Raw genomic sequence first — 6,000 nt, 5'->3', positions numbered from 1 at the left:
ACTTTTTCTTAAAACTCCTGATTTGTTTCAAATTTGTCCCGAATTCTCTCAAAGCTAATTTTAGGGCCTCGAATACTCGATTTAGGGACAAATTGCCTATGGTTGATATATTTTGAATGCCATGTATTTATTTTAATGTTATATAGGTAAATGATTCATGATTGTATGGTAATGCTCCTTAATCATAATCTGGCAATGATAACGGGATAGGGGTGTTACATTTAGTGGTATCAGAGCTACGATTTAGTCGATTCTAGGACTAATGTAGCAAGGTAGAGTTTAGTATATACATGCCACATATACCCTTTGATAGTGTGATGCTTTTGATCTACTTTAATATTGTATTTTCTTATTGATTCAAGATGTCGGCTAAGTCGAACTGGGTTGTAGTTAATGAAGCTGAAAGTAATGTTCAAGCTTCGAATTCTAAAGCAAGTAATAGTGCGTCAATTCCACATTCCTTTGGTGATAAAATGAAAAATGTATTTCTCGGAATAATGAACTAGTCATTTAACGAATTCAAGCAAGCAAATCTTGCAACTCCACCACCTCCACCCCTTACTGTGCCTCTTCCGGCACCCCTGGGTTCTTAAAATCCTATACCTATGACAGTTACTTGAGTATCCCTAAATAAAATCTAGAAATGTGGAGTGGAAGAATTTAAGGGAAAGGTTGATGATGATACTGCAAAAGCCGAGTACTGGTTAATAAATACGAAGAGAGTCTTCACAGAATTAATGTGCATTCCTGAAGATTGTTTGAGATGTGATGTATCATTGTTAAAAGATGATGCGTACTTATGGTGGGACACTTTAAGCACGATGACATCAAATAATCACATTAATTGGGACTTCTTTCAAATGGAATTCAAGAAGAAGTATATAAGTCGATTGTTTATTGAGAAGAAAAATAAAGAATTTCTTGAATTAAAATAGGGGAATCGGTCTGTAGCTGAGTATGAACGGGAATTTGTATAGTTAAGCAAGTATGCCCATAATATAGTGTCAAATGAAGAGGAAATGTGTATTGGATTTGAATATGAGTTGAATGATGATATTCGTATGTCTGTGGTAGCATTTAAGTTACGGGAATTTGTAGAACTTTTAAAAAGAGCCTAGAAAATTGAAGAAATTTACAAAAGTAAACAACAGTCAAATTCAAAATTTTGAGATTTTAACAAAAGAAGGTCGTTCAAGCATGCTCAAATGTCTCCATCGAAGAAATTTAGAAATGAGACAAGTCAATCAGCTGCCTCTTTAGAGTTCACTGGCAGAGATAAATCAAGACAAAGCAATTTTAGGTCTGTTAATTCTCCAGCAGCTAGTGTCAGAAGTGTAAGGAATGTTGAGAGAACCGTTCCTATTTGTGATTATTGCAACAAAAGGCATTTTGGTGAGTATCGATCAAAGTTGGGAGCTTGTTTCTGTTGTGGATCCACTGACCATTTCCTTCGTAATTTTCCAAAAATTCATAATGATTTTGGCAATTAAACAAACAAGCCTGAAGCAACCTCACCGAGAGGTAGACGATCTGGTAATGCTAGAAATGCTACTACTGGTTTAGGGAAGAATAGCGAGATGAATGAACGATCTAAAGTGAAAACACTAGCTAGAGCTTATACAACCAGAGCTCGTGAGGAAGCTATTGCCCCAAATTTTATTGCGGGTACTTTTTATCTCTTTGATATTAATGTATATGCATTGATTGATCCTGGATCGACTCAATCATACATATGCACTGCATTAGTAGACAAAAAGATTTTGTTTGCTGAGTTCATTGAATATACTGTCGAAGTAACGAATCAATTGGGTCAGTGTGCTTTAGCTAATTAGATATGTATATTGTGTCCACTGAAAGCTAGGGGTTACGACTTTCCCGCTAGTTTGATGTTGTTACCTTTTGATGATTTTGATCTCATTCAAGGAATGGATTGGTTGTCTGAGCATGATGTAATAGTGAGTTGCTGAAGGAAACAAGTTAGTTTGAAGTGTCCGAATGGTGAATTTATTTTTGTTAAGGCAGATGGGGTCGGTTGTATTACAAATGTAGTTTCAGCATTGTTAGCTCTAGAATTGATTAAAAATGGATGTGAAGCTTATTTTTCCTACATTCTTGGTTTGAAAGTGGCTGAATAAAAAATTGAGCAAGTGCCGATAGTCAAAGAGTATGCTAATGTTTTTCCTAAAGAACTGCCCAAGTTGCCATCGACTCGAGAAATGGAATTTGTGATCAAACTTGTGCCTGAAACAGCTCCAATTTTGATAACACCGTATAGGATGGCCCTTACAGAATTGAAAGAGTTAAAAGTGTAGTTGCAAGATTTGTTAGATCACAGATTTATTTGACTAAACAGGTCATCTTAGGGTGCTCCAGTTTTGTTCGTGAAGAAGAAAGATGTCAATGAGACTATGTATAGATTATTGACAGCTAAAAATAGACACCATTAAGAATAAATACCCATTACCTCGTATTAATGATTTGTACGATCAGTTAAAAGGAGCTAAAGTGTTTTTGAAGATTGATTTGAGATCCGGATATTATCATCTGTGAGTTAAAGAGTAAGAAGTACTGAAAACTGGATTTAGAACTAGATATGGTCACTATGAATTTCTAGTGATGCCACTTGGTTTGACTAATGCTCCTGCGACATTCATGGACTTGATGAATCAGGTATTTTAGCCATATTTAGATCGGTTTGTTGTCATATTCATTTTTGACATTCTGATTTATTCACTGAACGAGTCAGATCATGCCAAACATTTAAAAGTTGTGAAGCACACTTTGCATGAAAAAAAACTATATGCGAAATTCAATAAATGTGAATCCTAGCTACGAAAAGTTGATTTTCTGGGACATATTATATTTGCTAATGGAATCAAGGTTGATCCAAATAAAGTATCTACAATTGTTGGTTGGAAAATTCTGAAGAATGTTTCTGACTTTCGAAGTTTCTTGGGATTAGCCGAATACTATCGACGATTCGTTAAAAACTTCTCAATCATTGCTTCACCTATTACCAGGTTACTATAGAAAAATGTCGAATTTGTTTCATTTGATAAGTGTCAATAGAGTTTTGATCAGTTGAAAAACATGTTAACAAAAGCTCTAGTATTAACTCAACCTGAATTTGGAACGGCATATGTTGTTACAATGATGCATCTCTCAATGGTTTAGGTTGCGTATTAATGCAGTCAGCGAAAGTGGTAGCTTATGCTTCTCGACAATTAAAGATGCATGAAAAGAATTATATTACTCACGATCTTGAGTTGGTTGCGATTGTTTTCACTTTGAAGATATTGAGGCATTATTTATACGGTGAGAAATGCCACGTGTATACTTATCACAAAAGCTTAAAAAATTTAATGACCTAGAAGGAAATGAATCTGAGACAACAATGTTGGTGAGAGCTACTGAAATATTATTATTTGGTTATTGATCATCATACGGGAAAGGCAAATGTGGTTGCAGATGTACTCAATTGAAAGTCATCATTGTTTGCGTTTCAAGCATTGAATGCTCATTTGGCTTTGAATGTCGATGGTTCTATATTGGCAGAATTGAGGACTAAACCTTTGTTTCTACAACGAATCCAAGAGTTGTAAAATGACGATCTGAAATTGATAATGAAATGAAACTTGGTTTAGGATAATTTGACTACTGAATACAATATTAGTGATGATGGTACATTACATTACCACGATAAAATTTGTTTTTCGAATAATTTAAATTTGAAAAGTGACATTCTATCAGAATCTTATAATAGTACATATCCCATTCATCCTGGTAGCACGAAGATGTATGTTCATTTGAAATAGATGTACTGGTGGTCGGGTATGAAATATGAGATTTGTGATTTCGTAGCTAAATGTTTGATTTGAAAATAGGTAAAAGCAGAGCATTAGGTGTCGTCGGGATTATTACAAGCTATTATGATTCCTTAGTGGAAGTAAGAGCAAGTCACGATGGATTTCGTATCCCATTTGCCTATAACACTGAAAAAGAAAGATTCGATCTGGGTGATTGTTGACAGATTAACTAAGTCAGCCCATTTTATTCCAGTCAGAACAAATTACTCACTGATTGGGCTAGTGGAATTATATGTGTCACAGATTGTGAGATTGCACAGAGTTCCGAAATCTATTATTTTTTATCATGATCCGCAGTTTACATCAAGATTTTGGAGTAAACTTCACGAGGCTTTAGGCATTAAACTCAATTTCAGTAAAGTGTTTCATCCTTAGACGAACGAGCAATTAGAACGAGTAATTCAGATTTTAGAAGACATGCTACGATTAGAGGGTAGCTGGTAAAAATATCTATCGTTACCTACATTCGCGTATAATAACAGTTATCAATCCAGTATTAAAATGGCACCGTTTGAATCTTTATACGGAAGAAAATGTAAAACACCGTTGTATTGGTCCAAGTTGAGCGAATCCAAAATGGTAGGGATTGATTTAATTCGAGAAACTGAAGACAATGTTCAAATTATTTGAGATTGTTTGAAAGTTACATCTGATCGTCAGAAGTCATACGTGGATTTGAAAAGAAAAGACAGAGAACTTTTTGTTGGCGATCGAGTATTTTTAAAAGTTTCTTCGTGGAAAAAAGTGCTACATTTGGAAAGAAAGAAAAGTTGAGTCTGAGATTTATCAAGCTGTACAAGATTACTGAAAGAATGAGTCCTGTAGCTTACAGATTAGCTTTACCTACTGAACTAGAGAAAATTCATAATGTGTTCCACGTTTCAATGCTGAGATAGTACAAATCTGACCCTTCACACGTGATTCCTTATAGTGAGATTGAATTACATCCAATTTGATGTATTCTGAAGAACCAGTGAAAATTTTGGCTTGAGAAGTCAAAGAACTTCAGAATGAATGTGTACTTTTAGTAAAAGTGTTGTGGCATTGACATGGTAATGAAGAAGCTATCTAGGAAACCGAGGTGTAACAGCCCGTTTTTCAGTGGTGTCAGAAATAGTAGTTTTAGGGCCACAAATCCGACAAGTTCATAAATATTATTATTTAATATTTACGAGTCAAATATGGTATTAAAATAAATTTTGAATTGGTAATTTATGCTATTTAAAAGAATAATTAGGTTCAAATGGTATGACCCTAAAGTCAAGTGCTTTTATAAAATATGGTATCGGGACCTATTTTTTATAAATCGAGCTAGAAATATTTTATTAATTATTAATGGAGTGTTATTAAAGTTGTATTAAAGTTTCGCTAAGAAATTTTGACGTTTAAATGGTTAATTAAATGAAATGGACTAAATTGTAAAAAGTGTAAAACATGGTAATTATAGCATTTTGGATGATTTAATGGCTTAATTAGTAATGTCGGAGGACCAATAAGGAAATTAGTCATTATTTTAGTTAGTGAATGGTAATGGCAATTTTGTAAATTTTTTGAAATTCAAACGAAATTAAATGTTGTAAAATGTGTTTATTCCTCAATTTGCTTTCTCCAGAGCCGAAAAACACCCAAAAACCTACCTTGAAGGTTCAGCCATTGTTAACACTTGCGTGTACATTTTGATTTCGTTTCTTGTAATTTTTATGTTTTTGAGATTGTTGCAACTAGGTCCAGCTAGCTCATACCTTCATTTTTGAAACTATTAAAGATTTTGAATGTTGCCATTAATGATTTTTTTGTGATTTTAGATGTTAAATGATGATTTTAAAGTACTAGTTGTTATTTATAAGTATTTTATTATGCAATGTTTAATGATTTAAATGTTTAGGGATTAAATTGCTAAATTAATAATAATTCAAGGACTGGTGTGAAATTCTTATAGTTGTGGGCTGTAATGGATGCTAGTAACATTCGGTTGGTTTTAATTTTCAATAAAATTGGTTTATTTGCATGATTAGGACATAGAGAGTAAATTGAATAAGTAAAAAGTTGAGGGTAATTTTTTAAAAATTTCAGAAAGGACTAAATTGCATAAAGTGAATTGGTTTTACTGTCTAAATTAATGAATTTAATGAAA

The sequence above is a fragment of the Gossypium arboreum genome, chromosome 13 (genome assembly GCF_025698485.1).
Source record: "Gossypium arboreum isolate Shixiya-1 chromosome 13, ASM2569848v2, whole genome shotgun sequence".
In the NCBI taxonomy this organism is placed as follows: domain Eukaryota; kingdom Viridiplantae; phylum Streptophyta; class Magnoliopsida; order Malvales; family Malvaceae; genus Gossypium; species Gossypium arboreum.
Note: the sequence above shows the minus strand (reverse complement) of the source record.